Consider the following 27422-nt stretch of genomic DNA (forward strand, 5'->3'; position numbering starts at 1 on the left):
TTTCAAGCATAAGGAAAATGATACCACATGGAAACCTGGATCTATACAAGGAAACACAGAGTATCAAAAATAGCTTCGTTAGTAAATATAAATATTTATTTTTATTATTTAAATAATTAAAATATAATTCACTTCTTACAAAAAGGATAAAACAATGTATTGTGGAATTTACAACATCTATTGAAATAAAATATAAAACAGTATAAAAGCTTTGAAGGGCTAAATGGAAGTATACTCTTGTAAAGATACACTGTATGTTAAGTGGCATAGTATATTTGAAAATAGCCTGTGAGAAGTTAGAATGTATACCCTAAACTTTATAGCAACTACTAAAATAATACAAAAGACTCATAGATAGAAAGTCAATACAGGAAATAAAACAGAATAATAAGAAAATACTAATCCAAAATAGGCAGAAAAGTGAGAAAATGGAACAAAGAATGGATGGGACAAAGAAAAAAAAACAAATAACAAGATGGTAAATTTAAACATAACCCTATCAATAATTACATTACAAGTAAATGGTCTAAACAATTAAACACAAAGATTGTCATACTGAAATTAAAAGCAAGCATTAGTAACTGGCTGCCTGTAAGGCATCTACTTTATAAAGATGTAAATAGGTTGGATGGAAAAAGTGTAAGCATGCAAAAAGTGTAAGAATGTCAACAGATACACTATGCTAATACGGATGAAAATAACATTCAAGGCTGGGCGCGGTGGCTCACGCCTGTAATCCCAGCACTTTGGGAGGCTGAGACGGGCGGATCACGAGGTCAGGAGATCGAGACTATCCTGGCTGACACGCCGAAATCCCGTCTCTATTAAAAATACAAAAAAAAAATTAGCCGGGCGTGGTAGCGGGCGCCTGTAGTCCCAGCTACTGGGCAGGCTGAGGCGGGAGAATGGCGTGAACCCGGGAGGCGGAGCTTGCAGTGAGACGAGATCAAGCCATTGCACTCCTGCCTGGGGGACGGAGCGAGACTCAGCCTCAGAAAAAAAAAAAAAAAGGAAATAACATTCAAGGTGACTGTATTAATAGCAAGGTATTTTTCAAAACAATAGTAACAGAGATAAAGACGATAATGAAAATGTTGCCAATTTATTAGGAAAACATAGAAATTCTAACCATTGCTTACAAGTAGCAGAAATTTAAAATATATAAAGCAAAAAGTGATAAAACTGAAACCGTAAATAGACAATCCCACAACACTAATCTCAAAATAATTGATAGAATATGTAGACAGAAAATCAGTGAGGATATAGAGTACTTGAAAACTCTATCCACCAACACTTTGTAATTGACATTTTATAGAACATTCCACTAAGCAATTGTAGGATATACAGTCTTATCAAGTGCATACAGAACATTTACCAAGACAGACTATATTATGGGCCATAAAATCAATAAGTTTTAGATAATATAATTATTACAAAATATGTTCGTTAAGTATAATGCAGTTAAATTATGAATCAATAACATAAAGATATCTAGAAAATCTGTAAATATTTGGAAACGATATAAAACTCATGGAGAGTCAACTTGAAGTTGTCTTTCATTTAAGTGAGGATATTTAACATGATTTTTCATTTCTTTCTAGCCACATTCAGCTAGAGAATTAGATTTTAACTATGGTTGTGTTTTACCCAAACAACCAACATGAAAAGAGAGAGGAGCAAGATTGTTAGGGATATATACAATTAATTTATTGCAAAAGGGGATCTTGGACATTACAGAATATATAAATTGTAAGACAGTATATAAAGGAAGAGAGCTTGAAGGATCCCCAGTAAGGATAAAGGGTAGCTGGCATTGGGGATGGAATTGGAAAGACAGCAGTGGTGGTCAGAGAGTAATTCTTGAAATTTTTATTATAAAGAGTTTGCAATTATTGCTATTGATAATTGTTCAAATTAAAAAATAATTTCAGGTTGATAAATAAATGTATTCAGAAGGAGGAAAGGTGAAAATCTAGAGAGTAACATTTAAAATTCAGACACCATAAAAAGGCAAAAAAATAAGTGGAGAATGGAAGAATGTATTTATAACATGTGTAACTAATAAAGAAACAGAAAACAGAAAATAAGAATGCCAAAAGAGTAATAATAAAAACAAGCATTCATAGACATATGGACAAATACTACGAATAAGCCACTCAAATTTATATACCTGAATTTATGTGCTATATCTATAGCACATACATAGTGCTTAATCTCATTAAGAAAGAAAGAAAGCACATTTAAGAAAATGAAATCCCTCCCTTAGGCAAGAATTCAAAAGGTTATTTATCCCAATACATAGAAATATAAGAATTCTCACATTGGTTGGAATATGAATTTGTCAATCACTTCAGAAGGCAAGTTGGTAAAATCTAGGGAAGCAGAAGAGAGGCATAGGTTATAAGCCAGCAATTCCAGTTCTGGATAAATACTCAAAGATATATATGTCACTGACTCTAATATTATTAACAATGTGTAGAAGCCATATTAGCCACTAAAGGGAGAATAAGGAAATCAATGGGATGTTTTTATACAGTAAATTAAAACATTGCATTTGAATTAAACAAACAAATATCAACATTGGGAGATTTCAAATGCAAGACTCAAAAAATATAAGTTCAGTGTAATTCTGTTTATATTAGAATTTCAATTAAAATCAATTAATACAATATTAGTGTTTGTGTATATGTATAAATATAGCTGTATAAAAACTGTATACAATAAACACAAAATGGAGATTTCCTCTGGAAATGGGTAAGAATGAAATTGCAGCGTATATGGGAAGTAAAAGCTGACTTCAACTACTCTGTTTCATTTTTGTAAAAAACATCTTAGAGAAATATCAAAAATGATCAGATTTGTTTTTAACTAGTTGATGGATATAGAGTTAGTTACCCTTATATTTGCTTTTATGTTTGAAATATGTCATTGTAAAAAGAAAGAATATTTGAAATGTCGGTATAGCTTATTATCTGAATGTCCTTAGAGGGATATTCAGGGAGTATATGACATCTGGATGAGCTATAGTAACTAATGAAATTAATGTTATTGACTTAATATGGAAACAATTATATTGGTAGGAAATAATTTACACTCTTACAAATGCAATGTGAAATTTGAGTTTTCATGTGTGTCAACATCATTAGATACATCACTTGGTCATACTTTCTTTTTTCTATGATACTTGTTGGAATTCACTTATACTATGAAACAATTTACTCTTAATAGTTATAAATATTTTCTTAAATGTTATGAATGCAATATTTCATGTAAAAAGTGGATTTTTGGCCAGGCATGGTGGCTCATGCCTGTAATCCCAGAACTTTGGGAGGCCGAGGCAGGTGGATCACCTGAGGTCAGGAGTTCGAGACCAGCCCGTCCAACATGGTGAAACCCCTCTCTACTAAAAATACAAAAATTAGCTGGGTATGGTGGCGGGCACCTGTAATCCAAGCTACTTGCGAGGCTGAGGCAGGAGAGTCTCTTGAACCTGGGAGGCGGAGGTTGCAGTGAGTCTAGATCGTTCCCTTGCATTCCAGCCTGGGCAACAAGAGTGAAACTCCATCTCAAAAGAAAAAAAAAAATGAATTTTTTAGCAACAAATATTTCTAAAAGTACCTCTTTTAACGTAATCACATTATTAAGACATTCTTATTTGATGTTTTTCAAGTTCATGAAAATTATTTTATCTTAAAGCTAGGATTTATAAAATATACAATGAGTCTATTAAAAAATAAATATTTCAAATAGTGATTGATCAATGTATTTTCAGAAATTGTGTAATAAGATTTCCATCTGATTTGTGAAATAATCAGATTTCCATCTGATTTGTAAAACATTTCAGCAAATGAGAGGAAGACGTTTTATATTATGCCTGTTAATCTGTATACATTTCAAATAGTTGAGATAATCTTAATATTTCTCCTTTAATCAAAGGGAAATCTTTAACATAATTGAACAAACTAAAAATTTCTCATTATTTCTTCTATGTTTTTGTTTATTGAGGTTATCTTCACTTTTGATTAATTTTTTTGAGATTCAAAAGAATTTTATTTAAGTTCTGATAGAAATATTCCTCATTTTAGGAATATTTCTTTTTTAAAAGTTTCTACACACATATACACAGAGCTGTCTCTCATAGGGAAATGTTAATAGCCGTTACCATCAACAGTAAAATATATTTTGCACATTATTCATTAGCAAAAAATGTATACTCTAACTTTTGTTTGTTAAATAATCAGAATGACATTCATGGATGACTGGAAATGTTAGAAGTGATATCTTCTATACTTAAAAATTAACTTCTTCTGTTTCTAATGTAAGCTTAGTGATGCCAGACTGCTTTAATTATTAAGAATTTTCAGCAATGAGACTATTCAGTCTGGACTCTTGTTTATCTCCATTTCTTTCCACAATCATTAGCATAATTTTGGAAAGAGTTTCTAATAGGAAAGAAAGGCGTTAAGAACAATAAGTACAAGTTTTATAATGTTTAAAAGAGTATTAGCACACTAAGAAATAAATTCAATATTTTGTGGAAGTCTTGGGAAGCCTGCTGTGATTTGTGGATGGCTGTGGCTGTATACTCAGTGATATTATTCCAATTAAACAGGAAAAAATATTTGGAAAAGCTTACAAAAATAATTACTAATAGCTATGCTTCTGTTTTGATATTGTAGCTTGAAGGAAAATAGGAATAAAGTGGTGAAACAAAGGAGGCAATCAAAAGTTTCTATCAGCAAAAGTGATTAAATTTTTATCATTCCCATGACATTGGAGAGGTTCTGGGGCTTGTCCTTCCTCCAATAACCTATGTATTTCAGTTTGTGGGCTAGAAAGACAAAGCCATCACCAATAACACTGGCTTCTCAATAATTAAGTAAAATGATCTAAATTCTGCCACCCAGTTTGAGGTTCAGAACGATTACAGTTTTATGCATTCTGGACACTCAGCCCTTCAGTGCTATCAAAGTGACTGCAATCATGATAGTTTTTCCCCAGCCTGTACCTGCATTCATGCATGTGATGTTTGAACCTAAGCAACCACCTTCATGGTTATATTATTTGACTGGCCAACACTGTCTGGATAAAACTATTGAATTTGCCAGAAATATGACTTTTATTTAAGTCTAGGCTAAAGAATACAATGGTTTTGTGACCTTATGAATGCCATTTTACTAATCTCTCTATCTATTTCTTATTTCTAAATGCAGATATTTCTATTTTGAGGAGGTCGATAGCAAGAAACTCAAAATAAATAATTTGTGTTTGTTTATGACAAGAGATTCTATTACAGTAAAGGGATGAGTAGCATTATACATAGAAGAGGGGATGGGACAAGCTCTCAGGAAAGTGAAGGGTGAAGTTAAAGAAGAAATGAAGTTCAGAGCACACGTGGAAAGAGTTTGCAGTCTGGATATGAGCCCTCTGCTCATTAACGTACTTTGAGTTTTTTTAATTTTTTCAGTTCTATTAGGTTTATAGTTGACAAATGAAATTGTATATATCTAAAGAATACAATGTGATGATTTGACATACGTAAAAATTGTGAAATGATTACCATAATCCAGGTAATTAACACATTCATCACCTTATATTGTTAGTTTTTTTGGGGAGGTGGTAAAACTATTAAGATCTACTCTTTTAGCAAATTTCAAGTTTACAGTGCAATACAGTATTATTCATTCTAGCCACCATGCTGTACATGAGGTCCTCAGAACGTATTCATTTTATAACTAAAAGTTTGTACTCTTTGACCAACATGTCCCCATTCCCCCCTTTTTAACCTCTGGAAACCACTTTTCCACTCTCTGCTTACATAAGTTTGAATTTTTTAGATTCCACATACGAGTGAGACAGTATTTGTCTTTCATTGTCTGGCTTATTTCACTTAGCATAAAATCCTCTAGTTTCGTCCGTGCTGTTGCAAATGGCAGAATTTCCTTCTTTTTTCATGGCTTAATAATATTCCATTGTCTTTATTACCATGTTGTTCTTATTCATTCATTTTTCAACAGACACTTAGGTTGTTTTGCCTATTGTGACTACTGTGAATAATTCTGCAATAACGGGAGTGCAGATAATCTCTTTAACATACTGGTTTTATTTTCTTTGAATATGTACTCTGAAGTGGCATTGCTAGATCCCATAGTAGTTTGGTTTTGTTTTTTAAAATTTTTGAGGAACCTCCATACTGGTTTTCATAATGGCCATATCAATTTCCAATTCTACCAACAGTGTATGAGAGTTCTCTTTTCACCACTTTCTTGCCAACATTTGTTATCTCTTGTCTTTTATAATAGTCACCTTAAAAAGTGTAAGGTAATATTTCACTGTGATTTGGATTTGCATTTCCAGAATGGTTAGATTCTATGTCCAAAAATTACCTCTCATGTAAAATAATGTTCGTTTTGCAGACTTAGACTTTGCAAAATTTAATTTTAGCTTACCCTCTTTTTAAAAGTGGGTACTCTGTCTGCTATAGTTTAAATGTATACAATGAAAGTTCATACGTTGAAAACTTAACTGCCATTGTAACATTATTGGGAGGTGGGTTTTTAAAGCAGTGATTAGGACATGAGGGCTCTACCCTTGTGAATGGATTAATACCATTATCATGAGTGTGGCTTCCTCATAAGAAGCTTGAGTTCAACTCCCTTCCCTCTCTGTCTCATGTGCTCACTTCTGTCCTCCACCTTCTGCCACTGGGTGACCTCCAGCAGATGCCAACACCATGCTCTTGGAATTCCCAGACTCCAGGAACGTCAGCCATTTAGACATCTGTTGTTTATAAATTGCCCAGTCCGTGGAATTGTTATAGCAGCACAATATAGACTAAGGCTATAACTCATACAACTTTTTAAAAATATATGCTGCCTTACACATAGATATTATCTTTTTTTTGGATTAACTTTGCCTGAATTGATGGCTTTTCAAACATTGTATTATTTAAAAATTTCATTCATGCTACATTTATGCATTCTATCATCTATATTTCTCTTTTTAAATAACCATACCACATGGATAGCATCTGTTTGGTTGGATGAAGGTGCACATTAAGTGAAAGAGTTTTTAGAGGTGAGCAAGGATTCTATAGGACAAAATTTCATAATATTAAATAATACAATTAACCATTAGTGTTCACGTTGAAAATGCATTTTGGCACTCTCATATATACAGGGAAACTCCCATTTATAAAACCATCAGATATCATGAGACTTATTTACTCTCACGAGAACGGTACAGGGGAAATGGCCCCCATGATTCAATTATCTCCACCTGGTCTGGCCCTTGACATATGGGGATTATTACAATTCCAGGTGAGATTTAGGTGGGGACACCTGTCTATGAGTCCCTTCTGCCTATGAGCTTGTAAAATCAAAATCAAGTTAGTTACTTCCTAGATATCATGGCTGTACAGGGGTTGGGTAAATACACCCAGTCCAAATGTGATAAATTGGCCAAAACAAAGGGGCTACAGGCCCCAAGCTAGTCCAAAACCTGGTGGGGCAGGCAAATCTTAGAGCTCCAAAATGATCTCCTTTGACTCCTTGTCTCACATCCAGGTCATGGTGATGCAAGAGGAGGACTCCCAAGCCTGGGCAGCTCCACCCCTGTGGCTTTGCAGGATATAGCCCCCTACCCCACTCCTGGCTCATTTCACAGGCTGGCATTGAGTGTCTGTGGATTTTCCAGGCACACAGTGCAAGCTCTCAGTGGATCTACCATTCTGGAGTCTGGAGGGCAGTGGCCCTCTTCTCACAGCTCCACCAGGCGGTGTCCCAGTGGACACTCTGTGTAGGGCCTCCAACCCAACATTTCCTTTCTGCACTGCCCTAGCAGAGGTTCTCCATGAGGGCCCCACACTGCAGCAAACCTCTGCCTGGATATCCAGGCATTTCCATACATCCTCTGAAATCTAGGCAGAGGCTTCCAAACCTCAATTCTTAACTCCAGTGTACCCGCAGTCTCAACACCACATGGAAGCTGCCAAGACTTGGGGCTTACACACTCTGAAGCCAAGGCCCAGCTGTACCTTGGCCCCTCTTAGCCATGGCTAGAGCAACTTGGAGGCAGAACATCAAGTCCCTAAGCTGTATACAGCAGGGAGGTCTTGGGCCCGGCCCATGAAACCATTTTTTCCTCCTGTGTTTTTGGGCCTGTTCTGGGAGAGGATGACCAAAAGGGACATTTTCCCCATTGTCTTGGTGACTAACATTCAACTTCTCATTACTTATGCAAATTTCTGCAGCTGGCTTGAATTTCTCCCCAGAAAATTGGTTTTTCTTTTCTCTTGCATTGTCAGGCTGCAAATTTTCCCAACGTGTATGCTCTGCTTTCTTTTGAATGTTTTGCTGCTTAGAAATTTCTTCTGCCAGATACCCTAAATCATCTCTCTGGAGTTCAAAGTTCCACAGATCTCCAAGGCAGGGGTAAAATGCCACCAGTCTCTTTGCATAGCAAGAGTGACCTTTACTGCAGTTCCCAAGTTCCTCATCTCCATCTGAGACCACCTCAGCCTGGACTTATCATCCATATCACTACGAGCATTTTGATCAAAGCCATTCAACAAGTCTCTAAGAAGTTCCAAATTTTTCCACATTTTCCTATCTTCTTCTGAGCCCTCCAAATGGTTCCAAACTCGCTTCCAATTTTGGGGTATCTTTACAGCAGCACCCCACTCCCAGTACCAATTTACTGTGTTAATTTGTTCTCACGCTGCTAATAAATACATACCTGAGATGACGTAATTTCAAAATGAAAGAGGTTTAACTCCACATAGCTAGGGAGGCCTCACAATCATGGCTGAAGATGAATGAGGAGCAAAGTTACATCTACATGGTGGCAGGCAAGAGGGCTTGTGCAGGGGAACTCCAATTTATAAAACCATCAGATCTGGTGAGACTTATTCACTACCACGAGAACAGTATGGGAGAAACCGCCCCCATGATTTAATTATTTCCACCTGGCCCTGCCCTTGACACGTGGGGATTATTACAATTCAAGGTGAGATTTGGGTGGAGATACAGCCAAACCATATCAGCCATAATATCTTAAAATATCCCAAAATATTACCACTGTCATAATTTAGAAACACAAATGATGATAAAATAACATTTTCATGAGATGCTTTATACGAACATAGCTGTTACTGAAGCATAGCTCCATATCTAAATTGTCATTAGTAAATAACCTTTGAAAATGTCCTTGTTAATAATCTAGACTATGTTTTATAAAATTTGAAGGACAGGGATAAGTGCTGTTCAAAATTTGATTTCAAATTGTAAAATATTTAGGATTTTAATCTAATATCAAATTAATGTATTTGAATTGAGCCTATATTAAAAGATGTACAGTCATATTCCATTTTGTTGTGTTTCACAGTTATTACACTTTACAAATTGGAGGTTTGTAGTAGCCCTGCATCAAGTAAATCTATTGGTGCCATTTTTCCAACAGCATGTGCTTTCTTTGTGTCTCTGTGTCACATTTTGGTAATTCTCCAAATATTGCAAAATTTTTCATGATTATAGTATCTTTTGTGGTGATTTCTGATCAGTGATCTTTGATGTTATTGTTGTAATTGTTTTGGGGGTGCCACAAACCAAGCCCGTATACAATGGCAAAATTAATGGATAAATGTGTGTTCTGACGCTCCAATAATTGACCCTTTTTCCATTTCTCTCCTCCTCAAGTCTTCCTATTCCTTGAAACACAATGATTTAAAAATCAGGCTAATTAATAACCTTACAATGACCAGTTAGTGTTTAAGTAAAACGATGTCTCTCAATTTAATTCAAAATCAAAAACTGGAAATCATTAAACATAGTGTCATGTTGAAAGTTGAGATCAGCTGACAGTTAGACCTCTTGTACCAAACAGTTCACTAAGCTGTGACTGCAAAGGAAAAGTTCTTGAAGTAAGTTAAGTTTACTACTCCAGCAAACACACAAAAGATAAGAAAGCAAAACAGCTATATTGCTGATACGGAGGAAGTTTGAGTGTTCTGGATAGAAGGTCTAACCAGCTGCTACATTCCCTTAATCCAAAACCTAACCCAGAGCAAGGCTTCAACTCTCTTCAATTCTATGATGGATGAAAGAGGTAAGCAAGTTGCAGAAGGAAAGTTTTAAGTTACAGAGGTTGGTTCATGAGGTTTAAGAAAAGAAGCCATGTCCATAAAATAAAAGAGCAAGACGAAGCCATGAGTGTTGATGGAGTAGCTGCAGCAAGTTTTTCAGGAGACCTGGCTATGATAATTGATAAATGTTACAAAACCAATAGCTTTTCAATATATACTAATTAGTCTTATGCCATCTAGGACTTTCATAACTACAGAGGAGAAGTCAATGCCTGGCTTCAAAGCATCAAAGCCTGTTTTGTTAGGGGCGAATACAGCTGATTACTTTTAAGATGAAGACAATGCTTATATATTTCAAAAATCCTAGTGCCTTTAAGAATTATGCTAAATATACTTGATCTGTGGTCTAAGAATGGAAAAACAAAGCTTGGATGACAGCATATCTGTTTACAGCATGGTTTACTGAATATTTTAAGCCCACTATTGAGACCTACTGCTTAGGAAAAAAGATTACTGCTTATTGACAACACAGCCAGTCACGGAAGAGCTCTGATGGAGATATACAAGGAGTTAACATTGTTTTCATGCCTGCTAACACAGTATCCATTCTGCAGCACATGTATCCTGGAGTAATTTCAACTTTCAAGTCTTGTTATGTAAGAAATACATTTCATAATGCTAGAGGTTTTATAGATAGTGATTCCTCTGATTAATGTGGTCATAGTTAATTAAAGCTGTCTAGAAAAAATGCACCATTCCAGAAGCCATTAAGAACACTTTTGATTCATGGGGCAATGTCCAAATATCAACATTAACAGGAGTGTGGAAGAAATTGATTCCAACCCTCATGAATGACTTTGAGGGCTTCCAGACCTTAGTGGAGGAATCAACTGCAGAGGTGGTAGAAATAGGAAGAGAACTAGAATTAGAAGCAGAGCCTGAAAATGTGACTGAATTGCTGCAATCTCATGAATGGATGAGGCGTTGCTTCTTGTGGCTGACCAAAGAAAGTGGTTTCTTGAGATGGAATCTACTTCTGGTAAATATGCTGTGAACATTGTTGAAATAATAAAAAAAGGATTTAGAACATTACATAAACTTATTTATAAAGCTGCAGCAGGGATTGAGAGCATTGACTTCAATTTGAAAAAATATTCTACTGTGGATAACATATTACCACACAGCAATGCACGCTACACAGAAGCCTTTCATGAAAGGAGGAGTCAATTGATGTGGCAAACTTCACTGTCCTATTTTAAGAAATTGCCCCAGATACCCTAGCCTTCCATAACCAGAACCTTAATCAGTCAGCAGCCATCAATATTGAGGTGAGATTCTCTACCAGTAAAGAGATTCCATCTCTCTGTAGGCTCAGATGGTCATTAGCATTTTTCAGCAATAAAATAGTTTTAAATTAAGCTATGTACATGTTTTTAGGCATAATGCTAATGCACCCTTATGGACTACAGTACGTAGTAAGCATACATTTATATGCACTGAGAAACCAAAATTTTGTGTGACTTGCTTCATTGCAATATTCGCTTTATTTCAGTGGTCTGTACTTGAACCTGCAATATCTATGAGGTATGCCTTTAAATGACAGCTTGACAGACTGTAAAATTTGTGACAAAATTGAAGTAAGGAATGCATTATGTATTGAATTTTCTTGGAAAACAAATTTCTATATTGATACATATCTGCTTAAAATTATTTTATGAATTATATTGTGAAGAAAAGTCCAACTTTAAAAATTAATAGGTCATGTTACTTATTATTCTTTTACACCATATTTTCCCCACAAATAACAATAAGTACCAAATAAGAACATCATAAAAATTCAGCAGAAGATAGTTCAGTGGACTTGGAATGTAAGCACTTGCTGCATTTCAACAAACCCCTTAAGAAAAAGTTTTTGTTTTCTGACTCCTCATCTGTAAATAAAGGAGGTTTGTTTGATGAGCTACAAACTTACTTTTATATTCAAAATTCAATAATACAATATTTCTGTGATCTCTTTATCAATTAAATCATCACTTTTTCTCCCTAAACCTAAGCTAGCAAATATTGAAAGAAATCTGAAATGCTTTTAATAAGCAGACATCTATGGGTGCAGTGGCTTATGCCTGTAATACCAGTACTTTGGGAGGCCGAGGCAGGTGGATCATCTGAGGTGAGGAGTTTGAGACCAGCCTGGCTAACATGGTGAAACCCCATCTCTACTAAAAATACAAAAATTAGCCAGGCATCATGGTGCATGCCTGTAAGCCCAGGTACTCAGGAAGCTGAGGCAAGAGAATCATTTCAACTCAGGAGGTGGAGGTTGTAGTGAGCCAAGATCTCACCACTGCACTCCAGCCTATGCAATAGAGCAAGACTTCATCTCAAAAAAAAAAAAAAAAAAGTAACATTTTTCACACTTATTACTGATAGAGCAGGAGCACCATCATTTTGGACAAACATCACCACCTTAAGTTCCAGCTCCCTTTCTAGCCTCACGCATTTCAGGGAAACCCCTTCTCTTCTAATTACAAGCAGCCATAAAGAACAGACAGTAAAACACAGGTAAGACACCTCAGGCACAGAAGAAGGTGGGGGGAAAGTCTCTTGGGTAACTGTCAAACTTCACCCTCATACAATGGGCCCCAGTAAAACAGTGGGCCTTAATAAGCACATTTATTTCCCTTCAAGTGCACTAAGATAGGGAAGCTAAAAGCAGACTCAGGTGGTAGGCCTGCAGCTGCAGAAAGATGTATGGGAACAAACATACAACTCTCCCTCCCAGATAAGTGCAACAACAACAACAACAAAACAAAACACAGAAAAAAGCCTCAGAAGAAATTCAAGCTTCTAATGAACTCTCCCACCCTGAATCCTGAAAAACTCTTAGTCTGTTAGAGATTGTGCCTCTAACTTAACTCAGCCAGATGCCCCTCTCAGGTTTGTTTTCTCTAAAATAAACCTATCTTAACTGGCAAGCCACCTTTCATGTTTCTTTCCTCATTCTTTAATTCTTAAAATCATAGTATTAAATTTTATTCTTAGTCCATTTACCAAAAGCTCTACATGTCAATATAGAATATGAAATTTATTTTCACAGTTAGTATAAAGACATATTGCTTAAAGACACAATATTCATGGGGAGATTGAAGATGATTAAAGTAGAGAAAAAAAATTCCTCTTTCAGATAGTTAAATGTGATCACAGCGTGTTTTCATTTAAGGGTATTGTGCTTGACTCTCTACCCCTAATACACTAGGAAGAAACGACTTTAAAATATAATTTTAAAATGTTACCTCATTTTCTGTTTTAAACTTTTGTATGTGTAGAAATTCTAAGAAGGATTGTTATCCAACTTTGAAAGACAGAATCTGACATTTTTTTGAGGGAGTGGTTTGAGGGTCAATCACAACTAGAAACGAGAAAGAAAAATTAAAAAACAATTACAGCAAATAGTTTGCTTTTAAACCGATAAAGGCAGAATTGCCTAATAAAACATTCATAACTCAAGACAAAGCAAGAGATTATCTTTTTCATTTAGTCTAATTAGAAATAACACTTCTTATCTTTTTAGCTCTTTATAGCTCCACTTCACTTACCCTTTAATACATTTGGACATCCCAATCTATAAATCTTATCCATTTTGTTTTTTAACTTGTACTCATCCATCTTTGGATGTTTCTTCACGTACTCAGTTTAGATTTCATGATCTTTTGTTAAAATCAGTCATTGCAAATACCCTCAACTCCCTTGTCCCCTTCTCTCACCTTCATAATTACTGGCAAAACTATTATTAGTGAAACCAAACTAACATTCACTCCGTGTTTGCAACCCAAGATGAAGAAATCCCACAACAATGTGGTCTGTTCTCACTTTAAAATCATGAACACAGATTTTAGATTGGCAGTTATTTCTCAAACAGACTATTATATTTCCTGGTGAAATTTGATTTCACACTTTCTTAGATGATTATTTTGTAAATTATTCTCACTGCCCATCCATTTGCCTCCACTATATCCCTATTTGCCATCTGATAACCCTTCCTCAAATTTCACTTTACCAAGAAAATAGAAGCAGGAAGATGACAAAAGCTAACACTAAATCTTGGAAGCCACATTCTCTTTGCCCACAGTTGTCTTTCCACATGATGTAGGAAATGCCTCAGTCTTCCTAACTCTGGCCTGCAGCTCTTAAGCTTGGGATCCCATCTACCTTGCCTACTGAATACCCTCATTTACACAAACGCCCTTTCTTTTTTATGATTCATTGAATTCACCCTCCTAGTTCAGTACTCCAGTCACCTTGCAAACAACTATAATTCCTTCCTTGCAACCAATGTCCCCCTTCATTTGCTTGTCCATCTCTAGCAAATTATTTTGCTGTAATTTTCTATATCAATTTACAGCAAAATTCTTTTTGTAATTAAAAACAACTTGTTGTTTTTATATTTCTTAAAATTTTTACTTTAGACTTGGGGCACCTGTTGCAAGTTTGTTCCATTGTATAATGCCGAGGTTTGGGCTTCTAATGATCCTGTCACCCAAGTAGTGAACATAGTACCTGATGGGTAGATTCCCAGTCCTTTCTATCCTCCCTCCCCCAACTCTTTTATAATCCTCAGTGTCTATTTTTTCCATCTTTGTGTCCGTGCTTACTCAGTGTTTAGCGTCCACCAATAAGTGGGAGCATGCAGTATTTGGTTTTCTGTTTCTGTGTTAATTTGCTTAAGATTATGGCCTACAGCTGCATCCATGTCATTTACAGTAAAATTTCTTGAAGATGTCATTTTATTTCTATCTCTACTGTTGCCACCTCCCACTCTCTAACCCACTACAGTCAGGTTTCTTTGCTGATGACTCTATGAAAAGTCTTATCAAGGTCACCAAGAACTTTCCAATTGCCAATTTTAATAATATATTCTCTTCCATCATCCCACTCAGTCACTTAGTATCACTTGTTACATTTTAGCACTACCACAATTTGAAAACATTTATTTATATTCCTTCTATTTCCAGCATACATTCTTGGCTTCTTTACTACATCATAGGCTGACTCTTTTCAGTTTTTCATTTTTAACTCCGCTCTTGTCCTGGCATCTATTTTTAAAGAATGACCTACTGCTTTATCCAGGGTGCTCTTTAAAAAAAAATCTAAAATTTTTATTTAAAACTGCTATGTAGGAAATCACATCTTGTCCCATGAGGATTAAGCAGAATCAGTATATTGATGTCTCCCAAATTTACAACACGTTATACCAGCCTTATATAGTTAAATATATTATATATGCACATGATCCCAGACTGACCTCTGAGAGCACTTGTAAGATTTTAGTGTCTTATAAGAACCTCAGAACCAACTAAACTTTGATTTTTATAGCCAAATACTATTCTTTATTAAAATTCTTCATTACATTTTTTCCATCATGCGTAAGTAGGACTGAAGCTTACATCCTGTTTTTCATGAGACCGAGAATTCTTGTCTACCATTCCTTTTTTGAAAAACCATTCCATACTTGATCAATGAAAAATTTATTTTTTGTGCAATCAAAATATATCCCATATTTTTTCCATTTTGTTTCCACCACTAAATTTCTATAAACCACTAACATCTCTCACTCCTGATTTTGCTTAGCCCCTGAGTTTCCCTATATATTGTCTTGATCTAAATTCTCTGAAAAAAAAATCAGTCTTTTTTATAGTATTTCTTTTTTTGCAAAATTATTTGAGACAAAAATTAAAAAAAATGCAGAACAAACATTCCTATTCCCATTCACCATGATTTCAACCTTTAAATTTTTTACAAATTTAAAAATTAAAAAATCCATCTTTGTCACTTACTGGCTTTACAATTTTTGGCTCACACAAGCTCTGTGACCTTGGCAAGTTATGCATTATTTCATCTTTTATATGATGGGAATTGTGCTAGTATTATAGATGTGCTGTGATGATTAGCAAAGCTAACCATTTAAAGTATTCAAACAATTCCTGGTCCATAATAAGTAGTACCCAATAAATACTATTGATTATCATAATTAACATTGTACAGTTGATATGAGAACAACATAGGTTTGAACTGTTCAGGTCCTCGAATGTGTTTTTTTTTTTTTTTCACTAAATCAATTGAAACAACTTTTAAAGATTGTGACAATTTGAAAAACTGCATAGCCCAGGAATATTAAAAAATAAGAAAAAGTTTGGTATCTCATGAATATATGTAGATACTAGTCTTTTTATGTGTTGATCAACTGTTTATGCCATCCTTAAGGTGTCTGGACAAAAGTAGGCTAAAAGCAGTTAAGTTTTGGGGAAGTCAAAGGTTAAGCATGTGTGTGGACTGTGTGAAGATCGGGGACCTAATCCTTGCATTGTTCAAGGGTCAAGTGCATTCACTTCTATCTTATTTTTCATCTTTTGTTATCAATCACACACACACACACACACACAGAGCTCACAAACATGTATGTATATGTATATTATATATGTATATTTACAATCAGCACTCTGTATCAGAGGATTTCATATCAGAGGATTTCACATCAGAGGATTTCTCATCAGAGAATTCAACCAACTCTGGGTCAAAATTTTTTTTTAAAAAAAAAAGATTGTATCTGTCCAGACTTTTTTTTTCTTGTCATTATTCCCTAAACAGTATAAACAACTAATAACATAGCATTTATTTTTTTTAGGTATTATAAGTAATGTAGAGACAATTTAAAGTATAGGAGGATCTGTATAGGTTACAGGCAGATAACTAGGTCATTTTATATCACAGACTTGAGCATCCACAGATTTTGGCATCCATGGGAGGTCCTGGAACCAATCCCTCACAAATACCAAAGGGTGGCTGTATATAAAGATGTGATGGTCATATAAATTTTGCGTATTTTCAATAATAATAATATAAACATTTATATACTTACCTCAAAGTTATAAAGTATGATATTATCTGTAGCTTTGAAAGGTGCAGTCTTCTTACCATGACTGCATTTCCCACTTTGTCTCAAAATAACACTAAGTTTACATTAATATCCCCTCCTAAGTTTTTCATTTAAGTTTTTCATTTGCATCTTATAACAAAGTTGCTTAACTTACACAAGAAGTGTAAGCTCCCTGGTTTGTTGTAAAGTTGTTACTAGGAAGCAGCTGCCTCTGTGAGAAGTTGCCCCCGAGCTCCCTTGTATTTAGGTGGGGTGACATGACAAGTTCTTGCTTAACTGGACAATGAGTGGAAGTGATATGTGGCACTTTGGGAACGGAGTGGTTAAGAAGTGGGCGTGTTCTTCCTTGCTCTTTTTACCCCTCAGCTAGATGGATGAGGAAGTATGTGACTGTAGAGGTGATGGAGTTTCTAAATGGAAGGAGTTATGTGTGTTTTATGTGTGTTTTAGAGAGTTTCATGAGAAAAAAATATAAAATTTTGAGTTTTGAATATTGAAAACAGCTAAAAATACACAAACAATATAGGCCTATATCCCCCAAAAATGTTTATTTTAAAATTTTTGCCTGTTTTTGCACTTTACAAAAATACTTGCAATATGTATCATTCTGTGATTTGCTTTTATTATTCAAAACTATATTATTTCTCCTAGAAGTTTTCCATGCAAACATCTATAGTTTATTCACTTTTATTGCCCTATGATATTTTATTATATAAATGTACTAAGTTATATTCATTCACTTATCTTTCGATTCAACTGGAAAGAATTGGAATCTTTATAATATTTGATGGTATATCTCACCCATATTGTTTGATGAAATTTTATAACTCTGTACCAAAAGGCCTTTTACATCATCTAACATAATTCAGAATTTGAGTTGCTCTTGTAAAAAATGTTGATGTTGACAAGATATGGAAACCTCCTTGGAAATAATTAGAAAAAAAAGAAATATTTCTTGCCATGTGTTTTTTTTGGTTAATCAGCCATTATAAACTTTTTTATTAACCCCAATAATTTATTTATAAATTTGTTGCAGTTGCTATGCACAAAACAATCCAATTGCAAGTAACTAGAATTTTGTTTCATGCATATAATTCATTTCTTAGTAAACTGCCTAGAACGCCTAAGGAAAAAAAGAAAGATAAACAGAAGTGTAAATAGTTTGCATTTGTATCTTCTAATCTTTAGGATCAAGATGCAAATGCAAACTACTTACACTTCTGTTTTTTTTCCCCCCTTAGAAGTTCTAGGGGAATAGATCACATCAAATCTCCTACTTGAATGTGTGGTGGAACTTGCCCTTAAAATTATTCAGCTTGTCATCTTTTTTGTGAAAAGATTTTGACTATAGGTGCAATTTCATTAATGATTACAGGATGATTCTTCTTTACTATTTCATTTTGAGTCAGGTTAGATAAGTAATGTATTTTTCCCATCTTAGCTTTTAAATTTTTTTCACCAAATACTCAAAGATTTTAATCACTTTAAATTAGAAATAAAGGCCTCCTATATTATATAAAATATATTTCTTGTTCTTTATCTGCTTTTTCTTACTCTTGGGTTCTCACACTTGGGTATTTTTAGTATTGTTTTAGTCTTTACCAAAAAAAAATCTGTATTTTTATTCTCTAATTGCCAATTATTATTATTGTTTAAATTTCTTTTGTTGTTTTCTGCTGTCTGCTTTTATATTAAAATGGGATGCTAAGATAATTAACTGTGAACTTTTTCTTCATTTCTTTTGTAGGTTTATTGAATTTTCTCTTCTATGTTCTGCTTTAGATTTTTCTTAAAAATTTTGTGTAAGACCACTATACTGCAGCCATTGAAATTTTTGTTTTTGTTTCTTGTTGAGGCATAATTTTATAAAGCAAAGTGCATGATGCAAAGTGCACAGTTTGATGAATATTTTTATATGTTACAGTTACATAACTGCAGCACAGATCAAGGTATAACACACCTCCAGTACCCCAACTGGCCCCCTTAAGTCCTCTCAGAGTTATACCACGCTGTCCAAAGGACACTACTATTTGTTTTGGAAATCAATTTCCAAAGAATTATGTAACATATATTTTTTGTCCAGCTTATTTCACTACACATTTTTACATTGCTCTAGATCCTTATAATCACTAGCTATTGTCCTTATCAAAATAATCTGATAGTCTAGTGAAATCATCTGTAAGTTTTGATTGATAGAAGATTCCTTATTGCTTAATTTTAACTCTTTTTTAAATTGTAATTTTATTTTGATCATTAACTAGAAGTGTGCTTTACATTTCAACCATATATAAATGATCTAGATATGTGTTTGTTACTGACTGTTTTCTGTATGATTCCAATAATTAGAAGTGCATATATGCTCCTGGCTTTTTGAATCTTTTTACCTCATAGTAGTGATCCATATAAAGCTAACACTTATGCTTTATTTCTAATTTGTTTGATATTAATAATTGAATACAGCATTAATTTTATTCTTACCTAGTGTAATATTATACACAATTTTTCAATAGCAGCATTAATTCTTGCCTAGTGTAATATTATATGCAATTTTTGAAGAGCAGCATTAATTTAATAAACACTTACCTAGTGTAATTTATATATAATTTTTGAATAGCAGTATTAATTTAATCAATACTTACCTAGTATAATATCATATATAATTTATTTAACGTATTTGGTTTTATGTTTAAGGCACTTGTCTTGAATTCAGTATTTTATTTCTAGTATTATGTGTTTTTCTTTTCTCCTTATTTTCTGTTTCTTGTGTTTCTAATTTGGGAGCTTATTATTATTTCTTAATTCTTTTCATCCAATTTTTGAAACTCATTATCGCCGTTCATTTTTGTTGGCTATTTGAAGTGGGGGAAATTTCTGTTTTTGTTTTTCAGATAATGTCTTTATTCTATGCTTGTTCTGTCCTTGTTCTGTTCTTATTCTTGAGAGATCGTTTCACTGATTACAACAATCTAGGTTGAAATGTGTTTTCTTTCAGTACATTAAAGATATAACAATTTCCTTCACTTCTGGTCTTGTCCTTGAAAAGTCAGCCCTTACGTTAATTGAAGTTCCTTTGCAGGCAATCTTCTCTCACCTCAGCTGCTTCTAAGACTTTTTCTCTATCTTTGGTTTACTGCAATTTTACTTGCTATGCCTAATAGGAGAATTTCTTTTCTTTCCTTCCTTCTTTCTTTTAATCCTTCCTTCCTCCCTCATTCTCTCTCTCTCTTTCTTTTCTTTCTTTTTTTTGATTTCCTTCCTTCTTTCCTTCCTTCATTCCTTCCTTCCTTTCTCTCTTTTTTTAATCGTTACTTTTATTAAATTGTATTACTAGTTCTATTTCTTCTAATATTTTATTTCAAACTCAAATTATTTGTATGTTATATATGCTCACTTCTAATCATCCACCTTTTTCATATTTTCAAGTATCCATGTATTTGTTATTCATAATAATAATTATTTCATGTTCTAATAATATTAGTAACTGAATGTTATAATATTATTATATTCTATTGTCTGATTTATTTTAACATCTGAAGTTATTGTCTTCAGTAGTCATCTTTTGTGTGTAGTTTCTACAGCTTCTCATTCATAGTACTTTCATTTCTTGTGGAATTTGTTATTTTCTACTGTGAATAGGTATTACTTGGAAATTTTTTCTTATAATAGTATTGAAGTCTGATTGACATTGAATTGTTTGAATTTTCTTTTTGTCACTTTCCCTGGGGGTGGACATATTACTCTAATATCACTTAAAGTATTTTATATAGGTATACAAAATAAGCCTTCAAATTCTTGTGAGGGATGCCTTGTGAACATAAATTCTCAAAGGAGACATTATTATCTGTTTGTATAGCATCAATATTCAGGCATAATATTTTCAGAAGGCTTCTAAGAAATACTATTTGATATTTAAAAGATACATAAAGGCTTTATCAAGCAAAAAAAAAAAAAAAGAGGAATGTTAACACTCATGTATTAGTCCGTTCTCACACTACTACAAAGAAATACCCAAGACTGGGTACTTTATAAAGAAAGATATTTAATTGACTCTTAGTTCTGCATGGCTGAGGAGGCCTCAGGAAACTTACAATCATGGTGGAAGGCAAAGGAGAAGCAGGAACCTTCTTCACAGAGCGATAGGATGGAGTGAGTGTAAGCGGTGGAAATGCCAGATGATTATAAAATCATCAGATCTTGTGAGACTCACTCACTATCATGAGAACAGCATGTGGGAAACCACTCCCACGATTCAATTACCTCCACATGGTCCCACCCTTGACACATGGGAATTATGGAGATTACACTTCAAGATGAGATTTTGGGTAGGGACACCACCAAAACATATCAATTCATTATATATGAAAAGTAAATTATAAGTAATATTCCATATTCTTAATAAATACAAAAGCATTCACACTTATAGTAGCAAGAAAATGAAATCAATTCATCTTTAATAGTTTTGCAAAGTAGACCAAATTGTAAAAAGGATTTTTGGTATTTATTTATTACATTTTGTCTGAGATTATTTCTATTTCTTTCATAAAACAAAACTGTCAATTAGTCAGCAGACTTTAATTAGATATTAGACCCCAGCTTCAAGAGATAAAAGTCGTCTATATAACTGACACCTTACAGAGGTGGCATGTGAAAAGAAAACAGCCAGCCTGTGGAAAATTTAGTCTTTGCTAATCCCAGACACTAGAACTTCATTTGCTCTAAATTTACAGAGAGTCTCTTACATTTTCCTTCTTAACTTATTTTCCTTTGAACTCTGTTTTTTAAACACTGAGTTGGGGATTTCATTTTTTTTTTTTTTTTTGGATCCTTCATCAGGACTGGAAGAAGTCTGCCTGAGTCACTGAAAATGATCACAGTGAGCATCCATGAGGGAGTGATCCCAAGCAAGCTGGCAGCAACCTGTTCGAACAATTGGAAAACATAATGGAACATCAATGAGGCCAATTCCAGCAGCTTGACAGGCTCTCTCTTTATTCTTACTGCTCTGTTTCTTGCCTGGTGCCACTTTATTATGATCTGGGATGTTCAGCCTTTTAGATTTCTCCAAAGAACTTATCTCTTTTCAGTTGACAAACCAAGTTGTGCAGAGTTTAGTAAGTGTAATCTGGCAATTCATGAAGACTTTCCTTAGGAATGTGGATTTAAATAGTTTTGAGGCAATGATTTCTCAGATCCTCAACTTTCATGTATACTATTTTCTCAAGTTCATTGCTTTATTTTTATTTTTTTCAGATAAGGCCTTGCTCTGTTGCCCAGGCTGGGGTGTGGTAGTGTGACCACAGCTTACTGCAGCCTCCTGCCCCTGGGCTCAAGCAATCTTCCCACCTCTGCCTGCTGAGTAGTTGGGATTACAGGCACGCACCACCACCCTCAGCTAAGTTTTTAAATTTTTGTAGGAACAAGGTCTCACTATATTGCCCAGGCTGGTCTCAAGCTCCTGGGCTGGTACAGTCCTCCCACCTCAGCTTCCCAAAGTGCTGAGATTACAGGCATGAGCCACTGCACCTGGCCTATACAGTTAACTCTATTTTGAAGATTAACATGTAACAATATATAGACATATGCACAGTCTTTGCTGCAGCACTAATTGTCATAGCAAAACATAGGAAATAACTGATTCTCCAGCATTAAAAGTCTGATTAAATAAACCATGGGACTCTATAGAAAACCAAGTAGTGTTCTTTGAAGTTCTAAACATCAATGTGAAATACTTCTGGAATGATGACCAGAAGATAAGTTAAAACACGCACAATGGACAAAATGGCATCTAATATGCTACCATTCCTACATATGGAGAAAGGAGGAATATCTCATAACTCCCTCTTACTGAAATACTTTATTGTTTCTCTGATCAATTCTTGTTTTCTATGGCAAGTTAATAAATCTGTCTTTGTTTGACTACATGCATATTTCTGGTGGTCACTAACTGATGGACTTCAGAAAAACTACAAATTCCACCAAGATTTGTCTGAAACTCTTGCTTCAATGAACCAGAGCCCTTCGCTTGATAACGAATAGGGGTACATCCTCACCACCTTGCATCTCTACTGGCTCAGAAGGAAGCCCACCCTTCCCAGAATCTCAAGATAACTTTTCTGAGCTCTGATTATTTCATCAAGGCTGTCAGAATTAGTTTTCAAATTTATTGTCCTGGGAATAGATAAAACCAATATTCCTTAGGAATAGAATCTCCACTATAGGCTGGGCATGGTGGCTCACACTTGTAATCCCAGGACTTTGGGAGGCCGAGGTGGTGGATCACCTGTGGTCAGGAGTTCAAGACCAGCCTGGCCAACATAGCGAAACCCTGTCTCTACCAAAAATATAAAAAATTAGCCAGGCATGGTGGCACACACCTGTAGTCCCAGCTACTCAGGAGGCTGAGGCAGAAGAATCGCTTGAACCAGGGAGGTGGAGGTTGCAGTGAACTGAGATCATGCCACTGCACTCCAGCTTTGGTGACAGAGCAAGACTCCATCTCAATAATAACAATAATAATAATCATCATCATCATCTCCATTTATAAAAGGTACTGACTGAAATGTGGACCTTAGATCTGGATCACATTCAGATGTCTGTGCCATTGTTAAGAATATTCTAATCTCTAAGCCAGAAAAAAAAAGTTTGTTGAAAAATTTATACTTGTCCTTGGTTCTTACATTTCATTTCTCCCTTACCTCTACCATTTTGTCCATTCTTTTGGTGAGGCCAAAGGATAGAAAAATTTTGTTGAAAATGCCTGTTGGCAAGACGATGATAATAATTTAGAAGTTAAAGAAACATTCAAGTGGGAAAAATCCACCATTTTGTCAAAGATACTTGTTATTATAATATTGTAAATAAAAAGGTCGGTAAAAAATAGTTTTCACATTCTTACTACAAATAAGGAGAAAATATTAAATTCATATGTTTATTCCTCTGTAAATTTATTCCTTCTGAAAGTTTTAACTCAAAGGGGATAAAAATTTAGCTGTATTTTTTTTTATTTTAAATTATGAACCAGGTTACAAAGTTTCCCAAAATAAGATCAGGGTACTCAACTTTTGGCATGATTTGGAGACCTTAAAAATTAGTTTATTAAATCAGAGGTTTATAGATTATATCAAGATAACAGTTCAGGTACTATTTGAGATAATAAGATATTCAATTAGACAAATGCAAGTCAGCTAATAATATTGATTTTAAAGAAAACTATTTTTTTCTCACTGGTTTTACTATAAAAATGAGTGTAATCACAACATCCTATTATGTTGAGAATAAGATTAACTTACTTATAAATACCTTCTGGATTAATGATATTGATTCTATGAGTCAAGTAAGATATGAGTGTTTCCTTAGAGTTAAGATTCCAAAAGGATGTAAAATTATGTTTACCTCTATAGAATTGTAAAACAGAACATCTTAAAAGAGTTTATGCCTCTGAAATTCTCATTACAATATAACTATTAAGAAATTAACTTAATGAAACTTGTAAATACAGGTCGTTTATTGACTTAAAACCTTAGACAAATGATAAATCGAAGTGATTAAAATAGAGTCTTTGAATACTTTGCAATTTCTAAATATCAAAATGATGCAAAACAGTGATTGCTGAACCAACTTTTAATTTATTCATGTTACACTTTGTACAAATGCATTTGAATGCCATTACAATTGTGGCTATTTTTGGCACCTTAAAATTTACAAAAAATAGAAAGTTTTCTCATGGGAAAAAAAACTGACAACATGTTTTCCTTTCTTCTAGTTTTCTCCTGGTGTTTGAAGAAAACAAGGTGAATTATTTTGATTAAGAATTGTAATTATTATTATTATTATTTGATAATAATAATTATTATTGTAAGTGTTAAAAAACACTAGGTGTATTTGCTATGGAAAGATAAAAACTGTAAACAAGAAAATAATTTGTCTCTTTATTGATAAAACTTTCAGGGTGTATTAAGATGGTAAATACATTATAAACTAACATTGCCTTATTAAAATAGTAATACAGTAAATGAAAAATTAAAGCTGTGGAAAGTTTTACACTAATCATCTGTTTGTATATGTATTTATGTATATTTATACAGCTATGTTATATATGCAAGACTGTGCAAAAAACACTCTTATAAGAGTGATTGATACTGTGACCCACAGTCGGGATCACATTCAGATGTCTGTGCCATGGCTAAGAATTTTCCAATCTCTAAGGCAGAAAGGAAAAAGTTTATTGAAAAATTGAGATACACATTTGTATAAAAATTTGATTCAAGATACAAATTTGATTTAGATAGAAACACTCTTATAAGAGGGTTTTTAAAGAGTGTTTTATAATCTTAATAAGATATTTATATGTTTTATATATATGTATAACAATAAATTCTTTACTGCTAATTGTTGTTTGTATCTCCACTGGCTCAGAGGGAAGGCCACCCTTCCCATAATATCAAGGTAAGTTTTCTGAGCTCGGATTATTTCATTGAGACTGCCAGACTTAGTTTTTAAATTTATTGTCCTGGGAATAAATGAAACCAATATTCCTTAGGAATAGAACCTCCATTTGTAAAAGGCACTGACTGAAATGTGGACCTTAAATCTGGGTCACATTTAGGTGTGTGTGCCATTGCTAAGAATTTTCCAATCTCTAAGGCAGGTAGCTAAATTTTTCAAATATAGATACAAATTCAGATACAAAAATTTTTACACAAAAAAATCAATTTTTTTTTTCTAAGTTTACCAGTTATTTTTGGCCTACATTGTAGAGTTTTCTTTTCATTATCCATATATTGTTAACTTTATGTACTTTTGGCCTGCTCTTGAATCCCTAATTTTTAAAGTTCAAGTATACATTGTTTCATGTGCTACGCATTAGGAAAATGTAGATTGTAACTATTTCTTTATTTTAGATATTTAAGACTTTAGTTCTTATATTATCTCCTCTAAAAATTCTTAACTGTGCATTCTGAAATTCAAATTTCAGATTCAGAATAATAAATTCTTTGGATGTCTTTTATAACTAAATCATCTTTTGCTTTCCTAGTATAGCTACAAAGTAGCAAAAAAGTTTGCTGTTCCACCTAAAAAAGGAAGGGTTATACAAATAATTAGATTTGTTTGATGGGCTCTACATTTTAATCAATGAAAAACTATTGTGAGAATCCTTTTGTTTATGAAAGTTATAACAAAATAACTGATGAATCAAAAGGGAAATGTAGTTCCTTGTGTTAATTATGTATAAATATAATGTATTAATTGAAACATATTTCAATGATTGTGAATTTGGGGAGTTAACAGCACAAAAACTATAACATCTTTTCATTGAAAAGGATGTTATTCTTAGGTTTCTTTCTAGGTTAAATATTCCTGCTAATTGGGAACAATGACACTGCACTATATGGAAGAATGAAAGTTCCTGGAGATTCAGTCCCCCTCTCTCTGATTTGTCTTCATGTGACAGTATCAATCACTATAACGCACTGAGTCCAGAAAGCTAGTCCTCTCTCACCTGAAGAAGAAAAAAATTCATGGTTATTTAACCTCTTTTAAAAAACTATCTTTGCCATTTGCAGACTCCATGGAAAATCTGAGTAACCAGACATCCAACAGACAGAAAACAACCTGTCATTCCAAAAAAACTGCAAAAACTTGTCAGGTGACACATCAGTTGGAGGACTCACATAACATATGTGTTTTTGAATAAAGATTCTCTTTAGAGTTATTGTTATGTAGATCACATAAAGGGATATCCAGCACTTGGGTCAGAAGCTTCTGATTCATAGGACTATTAGTTATCCTGAATTGAGTAAAACCACCCAGCAATCAATCTGTAAGTAACAGCTTTATCATTACAGAAGGAGGGGGGACCTTGCAACAAAGAGTGAAAAGTCCCTAAAGTGAGCTGGTGAGGCAAAATTTCCTGCAGGCAGGTGCAGGTTTTGTTATGTGACACAGGCTGTTACAGAATGCTAGATGTATCACACAATTTCCAGTTATAGTAATTTGTGCATGTAGCTTTCGGCAAGCAGAGAATAAATATATAATTTTTAAATTAAATTCTCTACAGTCCAGCTAAATGGATGTTTAGGAAAATTCTCTGTAATGTTTACAAAATACCCCTGAAGAAAGATTAAGCAATTTTTTTTTTTGGAGTTTCGCTCTTGTTACCCAGGCTAGAGTGCAATGGCATGATCTTGGCTCACTGCAACCTCTGCCTCCCAGGTTCAAGGATTCTCCAGCCTCAGCCTCCCGAGTAGCTGGGATTAAAGTCATGCACTACCACGCCTGGCTAATTTTTGAATTTTTTAGTACCAACGGGGTTTCTCCATGTTGCTCAGGCTGGTCTTGCACTCCTGACCTCAGGAGATCTACCCGCCTAGCCTCCCAAAGTGCTGAAATTACAAGCATGAATCACCA

The 27422-nt window shown here is 34.1% G+C and overlaps 1 long non-coding RNA gene across 14 annotated transcripts in view; it reads left to right on the forward strand.

Annotated features, from left to right (window-relative positions):
- The window catches only part of LOC129034779 (uncharacterized), a 135803-nt gene extending 108777 nt beyond the window's left edge, over positions 1 to 27026 (forward strand). For 11 of the 14 annotated variants that reach the window (XR_010126278.1, XR_010126283.1, XR_010126284.1 and 8 more), the window contains one exon: positions 21849 to 22936. This is a non-coding gene — a long non-coding RNA (uncharacterized LOC129034779). Of the gene's footprint in view, positions 1 to 21848; positions 23563 to 24777; positions 25404 to 26578 lie in introns of those variants that run through there. The other 3 variants (XR_010126277.1, XR_010126279.1, XR_010126286.1) reach the window with 3 other exon arrangements.
- The last annotated feature ends 396 nt before the right edge of the window (positions 27027 to 27422 follow it).

The sequence above is a fragment of the Pongo pygmaeus genome, chromosome 3 (assembly GCF_028885625.2).
Source record: "Pongo pygmaeus isolate AG05252 chromosome 3, NHGRI_mPonPyg2-v2.0_pri, whole genome shotgun sequence".
NCBI classification, from domain to species: domain Eukaryota; kingdom Metazoa; phylum Chordata; class Mammalia; order Primates; family Hominidae; genus Pongo; species Pongo pygmaeus.